This window comes from Ips typographus, linkage group LG13 (genome assembly GCF_016097725.1).
Source record: "Ips typographus isolate SLU linkage group LG13, UJ_Ityp_2.0, whole genome shotgun sequence".
NCBI classification, from domain to species: domain Eukaryota; kingdom Metazoa; phylum Arthropoda; class Insecta; order Coleoptera; family Curculionidae; genus Ips; species Ips typographus.
Genome location: NC_138434.1, coordinates 6,269,377 through 6,281,799, shown reverse-complemented (window position 1 = coordinate 6,281,799; position 12,423 = coordinate 6,269,377). Strand labels below are relative to the sequence as shown.

The 12,423-nt window shown below is 31.7% G+C and overlaps 1 long non-coding RNA gene across 1 annotated transcript; it reads right to left on the bottom strand.

The window, feature by feature from the left end:
• Positions 1 to 4,433: 4,433 nt before the first annotated feature.
• On the bottom strand, positions 4,434 to 5,542 carry LOC145736868 (uncharacterized). Its single transcript, XR_014180132.1, has 3 exons — positions 5,327 to 5,542; positions 5,169 to 5,261; positions 4,434 to 4,974 (listed from the first exon to the last, which is right to left on the bottom strand). It is a non-coding gene; the product is annotated as an uncharacterized LOC145736868 (long non-coding RNA).
• Between the last annotated feature and the right edge of the window lie 6,881 nt (positions 5,543 to 12,423).

Genomic DNA, 12,423 nt, shown 5'->3' with positions numbered 1-12,423 from the left:
AAAAAATATAACATCAGAACAATATTTAGAACTCAAAACACATTAAGATCACACTTAACTAAAACAAAACCTTACAATGAAAATGAATCTACAAGAAACGTGATATATAAAATTCCTTGCGAATGCAATCAATTTTATATTGGTGAAACCTCCAGACCATTAAAAAAACGTATTAAAGAACACCAAAATTATTTAAGAACTGGAGACTTTCACAAATCTAATATATGCCAACACGCGTTTGATAATGATCATAGAGTCAAATGGAATGAATGTAGTATCATAGACAAAGAAACTTTTTCAAAAAGACGTAAAATAAAAGAAAGTGCATATATTAGATTAAACCATGACTCCTGTGTTGCTACATCCTCTATTAATATTGACCAAACTTGGTTAAATATTCTAGAGGAGGAGATAACACTTGGTCATATCAAACGTAACTGAAATTTCTTGTAATTTTGTTTTCATTATAAAACCCACCTTTCACTACAACAATAGATAACCTTTCCTATTGGAATGACAAAAGTCAAAATTTATGTCAATTTTTATTGACAAAACCCTTCTCAGAGTTCCATATTGAACATTATCAGGTTTAATATTTATTAAGTTGTTGTTTTCTGTGTTCTGCCGTTGTGTTTTTTCTTTTTTAGATTCTCTGAAGACGGTGGTAGATTTTCCACCGAAACGTCAGCGTTTTTAGGTAACAAGACCGAGCCTAAGTCAGTGGTCTTGTGTTGGGACGACTAGGTTAATGTTATTTTCAACTTAGTTGAAAATAGTGCGAAATTCCATTTTCCCAACAAACCTTTTTTTGTGTGAGACAGAAGACCCAATAAACCAAGAAAAAAATGAGTAATTCGTCTCAACAAACATATAGAACATATCTCCAATAAAGTTAATATTCGCAATTTGACCACACTGTTTGACTTTCTACACCAAATTCTACCTGCTACCTGCCCTGCAAGTGTAAAAAACAACAAGCACCTACCATACATACAGGGAGCATGAAGAGATAAAATCTTTTCGAAAAAAGATGATTTTTCGTTAGTTTGTAAATACTTTTTAGACCGAATTGGTAAACTTACTTAAGCTTCAGGGTACTAAACACACACCCGTCAAGTTTTACACTTGTAGATCCAAAACAACATGGTCTAACATGGGCTTAAAAATTTAACACGTAAAATCCTATGTTGCGCGTTAAAAAAAACGCACTGTATGTGATGACATAACTGGATCAAATTTTGCTATCATTTATTATACATTTTAAAAAATTTCCATTATTTCTTTCAAATAATTTGTTGCTAGGTCCACGGAAAGCTAAGTTTTGTTCAGCTAAGAACTGAATAGTATACATTATTCTTTCAATGACACTGCGCCAATATTTAGTTTCATTTTTTAAGAAAGTTTGCATTTCGGAATCAACAGTTTGATTAGTTTTTAATCTTTCTAGTAATTCTGACCAGCAGCCGGATTACGAACGCTCGATTCGAAACGAGAGTTATTTCGGTTCGAGTACTCGAAGCGTGAACGGTCTTTCGAACGCAATTGATTATGAACCGCGTGCGAATCGAGTAGCGTATCACAGTTGCAGCAAAGCGGCAAACATCTATGTTTTTATGACGTTTGACGGTTTACAAACTCGCTTATTTGACGTATGACAATAGATTTGTAGTTTGTTTTTTTAGTTGAGTTTGTGTTGTGAATAATAAATAAATAAAAACTAAATGAAATTTATTTTATATAGTTGCTAGTTGCGTTTGCGGCAAATTTGTGAATCACAGTTTGTTTTTAGTTATCATTTTATTCGATATTAAAAATGCTTCCAATCGTCGCACTGATTCATCGAAATAATCGAAGAAGACGGGAAAATAGGGCGTTAATTAAAATGCGAAGAACAATAAGAGAAACCTATGATCCATTTAAGCTGCCAGATGCCAGATTTATTGAATTGTTCAGGCTAAGTAAACCACTGGCTCAGGAATTAATTGATATGTTAAAGCCTCATCTACACAGACCTTCAACTGTAAAAGGCATTCAACAAGATCAAAAAGTTTTAGTTGCTTTGCGTTTTTATGCAACAGGATCATATCAGCGTGGTCTAGGCGAAGAATATAACTTTGGTATTAGTCAATCAGCAGTTCACTTTATTATCCGGGAGGTTACCAATGCTATGAATAACATTGTTGACAACTTTGTCCAATTTCCTTTAACAAGAAATGCAAGAAATACCATCAAAACCCAATTCTTTCAGAAATTTGGATTTCCTGGATGTGTAGGTGCCATTGATGGGACTCATGTGGCTATCTTGAAACCCTCCCAAGATGATGAACACAATTTTTACAACAGGAAAGGTAAGATCTGAATGTGATATACATAAGTAGAGACAGCTTGCCTAAGACTATGTCTGTCTATAATTACTTATTTATTGCTAGAGTTCTATTGCCATATTCATGATTTTTATAAGACACTTTTTTTAGGTTACCATTCTATAAATTGTCAAATTACTGTGGATGCATCAATGCTAATAGTAGGCATATATGCAAATTATGGTGGTTCTACGCATGATTCATTTATTTGGAATAATTCCCAAATAAAAGCTTATTTGGAAAACAATCTAGAGCCTGGAGAACAAGCTTGGCTAATTGGGGATTCAGGATATCCCCAAAGCAAAGTACTGATGACTCCATATAATAATCCATTGCCTGGAACCCCTGAAGGAAGATATAATGAGGCTCATATTAGGGCACGAAATATTGTGGAAAGGACCATTGGCCTCCTGAAAGTAAGATTTAGGTGTATTCTGAAAGAAAGAACATCTCGCTATTCACCTGAGTATGTCACCAAAATTATAAAAGCATGTGCTGTTTTACACAATTTGTGTGTAAGAAACAATGTACCTCTACCCCATGAACAAGTACAATTGAGACCTAATGAAGTGGATGCTCCAGGACCAAATGATGTACCAAATCGTCATGAAGGCATGTTGGCTAGACAAATGCTAGTAAATACATATTTTAGGTAGTAGAACTGTCAGTATTGTTGTGAAACGGACTTTTAATTTAGAGTAAGCAATAGGAAAGTTATTTGGTGTTACCCCATATAGTCTTAATTCATTTCGTTTTACCCTGTATATTGCATTGTTAGATCAGCTGTTTGTGAGAGAGAGGGACTTTTGTTAAAGTTTGAAGTTTAAGAGAGAATGTCAATTTCATGAATATTTCCGAATTTCCTAGAATGCATAGAAGCCTAGTATAAACAGCTGGGCAAGGACGAGTAGTTAGTTGTTGTTGTGATTGTTAACAGTAGTTGTCAGTTTGTTTGTAAAAAATAACAATATACAGTGCGACTTAGAAGTATCGGTGTTTTTGTGAGAAAAACGGTACAGTATGTTAAGGTTTTAATTATTTTGATATGATTTTTTTTTAATTAAAAATGTAAATATACATGCAGTATTTAAACTTGTTTCTATATCACTAGTTGGCAACCTTTTTTTTAGTTGTGTGCAACATCTGGTGACATCTGTACTCAACTCTGTGAGTTAGAAAGTACAGATGGCGTTCCAAAATCTAGGAACAGCACCATTAATGCCGCATCATTCGGTAAACACCGATCTGATTGGTTGAAAATGGTGAGGTTTTGTTTTTTGTTTATCAATCCCAATCCTCTGACCGGTTTCGCCGTATTACGGCTCATCAGAGAGGCTATAGGGCTTGATAACCAAAGAACAAAACCTTCGTTCCAGTATAGTCAACTGGATGCCAGAAATGATAGTTGTGTGCAACATCTGGTGACATCTGTACTCAACTCTGTGAGTTAGAAAGTACAGATGGCGTTCCAAAATCTAGGAACCGCACCATTAATGCCGCATCATTCGGTAAACACCGATCTGATTGGTTGAAAATGGTGAGGTTTTGTTTTTTTTTGGCATCCAGTTGACTATACTGGAACGAAGGTTTTGTTCTTTGGTTATCAAGCCCTATAGCCTCTCTGATGAGCCGTAATACGGCGAAACCGGTCAGAGGATTGGGATTGATAAACAAAAAACAAAACCTCACCATTTTCAACCAATCAGATCGGTGTTTACCGAATGATGCGGCATTAATGGTGCTGTTCCTAGATTTTGGAACGCCATCTGTACTTTCTAACTCACAGAGTTGAGTACCGATGTCACCAGATGTTGCACACAACTATCATTTCTGGCATCCAGTTGACTATACTGGAACGAAGGTTTTGTTCTTTGGTTATCAAGCCCTATAGCCTCTCTGATGAGCCGTAATACGGCGAAACCGGTCAGAGGATTGGGATTGATAAACAAAAAACAAAACCTCACCATTTTCAGGCTTTTTTTTCTTTGAATGTGGTAATTTTAATACTAATTATCATTTATATTATCATTTATATATTTTTAATTTTTTCTAGAATATTAAAAACAGCACAAATATTTCTTAACACAAAATTATTAAAAGCTAAAGCAACATAACTTTTTTGATAAGTTATTGGAAGAAAAGAGCAAAATCTTTTAACTCAAAATAAAATTATAATTTGCAGTAATGTCTATTCACAGAACATTAATAAATAAAACTGAATTCTCTTAACATAAAATTCAATTAAACAAAATAAATAAGTAATCTCTATCGATTTTGAACATATTCCTTTATTGCTGCTGTTAATTCTTTTAGACTCCCATTAATTTCCTTTAATTCATATTTTATCTCTCGCAGCTCTAATATTGTGTCCTTGTACAGTTTATCTTCTGTTTCCTTACTTGTTTCTTTTCTCTTTTTCTTATTATAATCATGGTCATGAACTGTGCTTTCTTTGTTTCGAATTTCTGCCATTTCCACCTCACAAGACTAAAAATATATTATTACAAATTATTCATAAAATGAGGGACAAATAATTAATTTCCTGACATTAGTTCCACTATCTCAAATTATAAGTAAATTCACCAGGAGAGCAAATATTGACTTCCTCTTGCTGAAAACCAAGAAACTAGTCAATAATATTTTCATTATCATCATGTTAGTATTGTTTATCAAGTGAACTATCTATTCTCTTGGTAAACTTAGACATTGATATAGTCATCATAAACAAGTCAATTTAAAAAGTTAAGGATTAGCTGATCAAGTGTATTTACTATCGAAATATATATGATTTCTCCAACAACTTACATCAAAGTTTGACGGCAACATGTAACTAGAGGGGTTAGTCTCCAATAATGTAAATGTTTCTTGAGGTAATTCCTTTCGAACTGCACTTTGAAGCTAAAATTATTACAATATAATATTTATAAAAAAACCAGATAAAACTTTGGGACAGTGACCCCTACCCCAACTTCTAAGCTTCCCACTCCCTCATAAAATGACTTTCCTAATACTTGCAGTATTCTTTGTTCAAAATCTGTAAATTTGTTTGCAATAGGGGGACCACCTCCAGTTTGTGTGATATCTGCTTTAAGCGCATTTGCTTTTTTTTAGTTATATTTAATATCAGACCATGTCTGCAAAAAAAGGATTTTACTTAACAATATAATTTGAATTTTAGGAAGTTAATATACCGGGTAATTCAAATTCGACCCTCACCATTGGGATCTCAGAAACCATAAGAGATACGAGAAAGTTTAAATTGGGGCAAAGTTGCGCAATATAAAGCTCAACCAAATGCTGTTTTAAAAATTTTGATTTTCCGAGGACTTCCGAAGATATCCGAAAAAAACTGAAAATTTGATTTTTTGTTTTTATTTATTTCTAACCTTATTTGAAGAGATATCCCAAAACTAAAAGTATCTTTTCATTGCCACTTTTTCCTAGCTATTCGATGATGGATTCAAATTTGCCACACGACGTTTCGTTTTCTGTCAGTCATCATCAACTTTCTTTTTTCTTATGGGCGCCATATTGGATTTTTAGCCCACCAAATAGTACGTTTTATTCTGATTTTAGTGATGTATAATAACTTATGATTTGCTTCATAAATAACAAAATAATTCAATAAAAACTATTTTTACTTTAGTTATTGGCTTTGAGTTAATGGGCCGTTTTAAAAAATGTCATTGTTTGACAGTACTTGTCAAACACGATAATTCGGACGATCATTAGAGCGTCAATCATAGTTAAAAATGTATCTAGAAAAGAAACCCCCGCAGAAAATGTTATTATTATACAAGCATTGCTGAACTATTTAGGTTAATCAGAAAAAGAGATTTGTGAGCATTATCTCTAACTTAAAAGGGTTATTTATGTTTCCAAGAGAAAGATCATTATTTTAGGAACTTCATTTTTTGCCAAATTTAAATTTTTTATAATGTTAAGTTCAAGTTTATAGTTATTTATTTTGGAAGTGACAAACCATTTTTTATTCATTCATGTTTATTCGAGTGAATAAACCGGTTTAAGTCACGTGTCTTATACAGTATTTTATTAAATTTCGACTTCTTATATTAAAAAAAAAAACTAAAATTACAGTTCTATTAAATTTGCACCGCGCCCCGTAGATGTAACATTGATTTTTGTTTGTTTGCATCTGTAAATAGGCGAATGTCATTCAGAGTGATTTAATAGTTACTTTGCAGCAAGTGACTTAAACCATTTTTTATTCACGAAAAGAACAACTAGGTGCACAAGCGTAGCGAGTGGCCTAAGCTCTTTGAGTGAATAAACCGGTTTAAGTCACGTGTACACCTTTGTGACTAAGTATGTTCAGGCCAATTGCGTGTGACAAGTACTACCAAGTAATCTTCATAAAACGTCTCATTAACTCAAAGCTACCTAAGGTAAAATCTCTAAAAGCTCTAATGATCGTCCGAATTATCGTGTTTGACAAGTACTGTCAAATAATGACATTTTATAAAACGGCCCATTAACTCAAAGCCAATAACTAAAGTAAAAATAGTTTTTATTGAATTATTTTGTTATTTATGAAGCAAATCATAAGTTATTATACATCACTAAAATCAGAATAAAACGTACTATTTGGTGGGCTAAAAATCCAATATGGCGCCCATAAGAAAAACGAAAGTTGATGATGGCTGCCAAAAAATGAAACGTCGTGTGGCAAATTTGAATCCATCATCGAATAGCTGAGAAAAAGTGGCAATGAAAAGGTGCTTTTAGTTTTGGAATATCTCTTTAAATAAGATTAGAAATAAATAAAAACGAAAAAACAAATTTTCAGTTTTTTTCGGATATCTTCGGAAGTACTCGGAAAATCGAAATTTTTAAAACTGCATTTGGTTGAGCTTTACATTGCGCAACTTTGCCCCAATTTAAACTTTCTCGTATCTCTTATAGTTTCCGAGATCCCAATGGTGAGGGTCGAATTTGAATTACCCTGTATAAGTGGGATTTAAAATTTTCTGGTCAATCGGATTTAAGTTTTAATGCATTTTTGCAGAGAGTTGAAGAATTATCTCGGTCTAGAGGAGTATCTAAGGACGAACTTTTTGGTTCTGCAGTAGACTTGTTTGAGGGGCAAGCTCTTAATTATTATCAGTTAATTTCACGTTATGCTTCAGGATGGGATTCACTAATAAAATTAATGAAAGATGAATTTGTACCTCATAATTTTTCGGATAAACTTTGGAATCAAATTTTGAATAGAACGCAAGGATCAGATGAACCAATAGGTATTTATGTAGCAGCTATGTCTCAACTATTTGATCGAATGCAGGTTTCAGTACCAGATTCACTTAGATTAAAAGTTTTAAGAAATAATATACTGCCATTTTATCAGGAAAGGTTAGTTTTGCAGGAAGTTAGCACTCCTTTTGAATTAATAAATTTATGCAGGAGATTAGAAGAAACACGTATTAGGGTAGGAGAATTTAAACCTCCACAACGTGGAATTGTTTACTTGGAACCTGATTTAGATTACTGTGGTAAGGCAGGACTCACACAGAAACCAGAAATTTCAGTAATTAATAGTTCAATAAAGAATCTTAATTTTAGTAAGGGTAGATCAGAAAACGGAAATTTTAGAAAATCTTATAGTTCGGATACGGAGACTTCTACAGATAGTTTTAGAAATTCCAGAGAACTGTTTAGGGAAAATAGAGACAAGTTTAGACATACAAATACTCATACAGAAAATTTTGAAAATAGAAATTCCCATAGAAGAGAATCATTCATTTCATACAGTATGGGCTTTAAGAAGACCAAATATAGGTAATTTTGGGAATCCTGTAACATGCTATTTAAAGTCCTAGCCGTGTAAGATTTTTCTTTGTCTACAACTAATGCAAAGTAGGCTTTTAACTCTGTATACTCCTCTAAAATGATTCTAATGACATTATATCTGCACAGAAAAACAATAAATCCAATTGAATCTAAATTTTTAGATATTTCGTTTAGTCGAACTTGAACGTGAACCCCTTCCTACAAATACTATACTTTAATGAAGAGAGAGAATCAAATAGTAATACAAAACCACGGACAACGCCAGTAATCCCTTGGGTTTTAAGTGCATATTGTGCGCCCGAGCATCCACTGTGACGTCACCCGGCGTATCGCATTGAGAAAAGATGTTCCGCTGATAGGCCCTCTTGGATCTGATATGATGTCAAATGCCAACATGCAACATGTCACTTTGCTGTTTTGTTTTCGTTTGGTTGTGTCAAAAAAACTAACATGCAGCTAAAATAATTGTATTTTTATTACAATAGTCTAATAATTGGTGAAGATTATTCACTAAATTCAAGTAAATGTATATTTTTCGATAGTCACAACGCCTGCTAGCCCAGGTAAGATTACAATGGCAATTAGGCAATTTCATACCTAACCTAAATAATCTCTGCTGATGCATCACTTGTATACATTACTAAAAATTTGTCTAGTCTGACAATTTTTTAAGGGTAGTTCAACTAACATATTGGGCCTATTTCACAGATCTGTATCCTGTATATGCTGAATACTTCACTACTTTTCCATGTGGATGAGAAAATACCTCGGAAAATACAACTTTTATGAAGAAATTGACCTAAGCCAAGAACAAATTACCCACTAAGAAGATTGCAACATATCAATCAAGTTGAAGAGTGAAACTGTGTGCAATTTGTTCAACTACTTACATTAGAACCATGAATAAAAAAGCAAGTTTTAAGGTCAGTATCGAGGTCAGTATATTGATTTTACTTAAATTAACATTCAAATAAAAACCAATGCAGTTTTCATAATTGTTTTATGTTTAATAATTGTCATTATACACTTTAGTAAACGGGCATTGCTCAACATTGAGTTAATATGTATTATACAATGTCTTTGTAAAGTATGTACTGCATAAATTTGATGAAATGGAAGGGATTAAGCCTAGTTTATAAAACAAAATTTAATTTTAGTATTAGTAATAACTGAATTCACTTAAAAAGCTAAATTTTTTATGGCTAATATTAAAATTAAATCTTTTTGCCTTTTTTGCACCTGCAGTATGGTTAACCTGGCATTGACAAATGAATATTATCACAAAAGTGATAGTTTTTAGATACATGATTTTATTAACTTTTTTGTTTTTGTTTTGGGTTCCAGCTTAAAGAAAAAGGATTGCAGCTACAAGCTACAACTTTTTATTTAATATTTACTATTTATGTACTGGCACTTGTCAGTCTATATGTCATGTAATAACTGCCATAGACTTATCATTTATAATCACCTTCAATTTTTACAGTGAATACTAATACTTAAACTAAATTTTGTTCTATAAAGTGGGCTTTACTTTTTGCAAACACACTTAGAGCCTTATTTTTATAGGAGGTTTTGGATTCTACAAACAATTCTTATACATATTTCATGCAACATACTCCATACTGATATTCAATTGTTTTTAAAGTAATGTCAAAAACAATTTTCAAAATTATAGGTCCTAAGACGGTTTATTATCTTTTTACATTTTTTTTTTTTAAATGTCATCAATAATTTTTGGGGATGTTAATCTGATTTATTGGAAAATTATTGGTTTCAAATTATCAATATTTACAGGACAATTGTGGTACAACTTGCATGGAACAATACTTAGAATTGTTTGTTTCTAGAATCCAAATTATACAATAATAAAGAAGTGTTGCCATTTAAAAGATCAAAAATATTTTAAATACCCAGTTTTTGGGTCCTGTATAATTCCAATTCATACAACACAAGCAGCGGTTATTAAAATTAAAAACATAGGGCTCCGAGAATTTTTGTGAAAAGTTAGTCTTTTTAATTTTATTATTATAGGCAGTATGCATGTTACAAAAGCACTGTGTGTAATGTTATCTAAATGTATGTTTGAAGGAACAGTAATAATCTAATTCATATAAGTGTCAATTCTTCAGATCAAATGATGGCTATGAAATGAATTATATAATACAACATTTGCTTATCTAGTACCATGATTGTAAAGCAAACATACAGGGTGTTACAAATTCGATGCATTAGCATTGCTATCTTAGAAAGTATAGTTGATAGAGCTTTAGTGAAATGGAGGCAAAGTTGTGAATTTTATTGCTAAATAATTTGGTTAAAAAAATTCAAAAAAGTTTTATTACATCGGGAGATATCCGACAAAAACCGGAAAACTCAAATTTCTATTTTATTTTTTTACCATTTTAATCAATGGCACCTACTGGAAGCACTTTTTTATGCTCTTCAAAAAAATAGTTTTTTTTATTAGCTTCAAATTTTCAAATACAGACCTGAACTTTTTATTTCGTTTTTTAGTAGCCACAACCTTCTGAAACTAATGATGTGTCACACTTGTCAAAAAAATATACATATTATTGTGTATTATGTACTTGCTACTTTAGGATTTTTAAAAAAAAATTAAGCCCTTGCAATTGATATGTTTTCATAATGAGTAGATAATTTAGTTTGATATAATTTAATAATTAGGTTTAGTACTCCTTCAAAAAAGAGAGAGATATGGTACTTCTCATGCATTAAAAAAATGTTTTTGATTAATTATTTATTTTTTCAGATACTCACATGTTTGAATTCGAGGTTGAGTTTTGATGAAACAGCTTAAACTTTATTTTTAGTGTTAAAACGAGCAAAACTTAATTATTGAATCATATCAAACTAAATTATCTACTCATTATGACAACATATGAATTTCAAATGCATATTTTTTCAAAAAACCAAGTACCTAAGTCAATTGGATATAATTTTTTGAAAAGTGTGCCACATCATTATTTTAGGGCGGTCTGTAGCTACTAAAAATCGAAATCAAAAGTCCAAGTCCGTATTTGAAAATCTTAATGATGGTATCTAAAAAACGAAACGTCGTAGCTAAATACAAACATTATTTTCTTAAATAGCATAAATAAGTGCCTCTAGAAGGTGCCATTGATTTTCTAAAATAATCAATAATAAAGTGGTAAAAAAATGAAATAGAAATTTGACTTTCTCGGTTTTTGTTGGATATCTCCGAATGTAATAAAAAAAATTCAATTTCTTTTTACTAAATTATTTAGCAATAAAATGCGCATATTTGCCTCCATTTAACTAAAGCTTTATTTTTATTTTTTTATTCAACTATAGTTTCTGAGATAGAACTGTTAATTCATCGAATTTGTAACACCCTGTATTTGTGCAGCTGCAATGTATTTTTTCAACAATCCAGTATTTAATGAAGTTGAATTTTTCGATATTTTGATTATTTGAGCTTACCATTTTCTATAAATATGGTCTCAGATTCACACATTCATATGATCACACATTCTGTGAAACTAGATTTCTAGTTTCTACTGTTCAATGTAAAAAATAATATAAAAAGTTTTAAGTGCATATTGTGCAGCCTGAGCACTCTACTGCGACGTCACTCGGCTTATCACTTTGAGGAAACAAATTCAGCTGATTAAGCCATCTTCCATCTGTTGTTATGTCAACTAAAGTTCGAATTTGTCAATTTGCTTTTGTTTTTATTATGTTATGTCAAACAGATTCCCATGCAGCTAAAATAGTTATATTTTCAATAATAGTTGAAAATTATACACTAGAATCAAGTAAATGTATATTTTTTTGAAGGACATAGAGCCTGCTGGTCCAGGTAAGATTACAATGCCAATTTCATACTTAACCTATGTATTTAACCCTGCTGATGCATCATTAGTACACATTTTTCTAGTCTGGATTTTTTAAAGTATAGTTCAAGTAACAAATTAGGCCTCTCTTACGGAAATGTATCTGGTATAGTATGCTGAATACTTCACTACTTTATCATGTGGGTGAGAAAGCATAACTTTTATAAAGAAATTGACTTAAACAAGGCTCAAATTACCCACCAAGAAGTACTACGTTAGAACAGTGCATAAAAGAGCAAGTTTTAATGTTAGTTAACTATTTTTACTGAAATTGACATTAAAATGAAAAGCATTGCAGTTTTCATTATTGTTTTATGTTAACACAATAATCTCAACAATAATCATCATTATTCACTTTAGTAAATTGCATTGTTGAA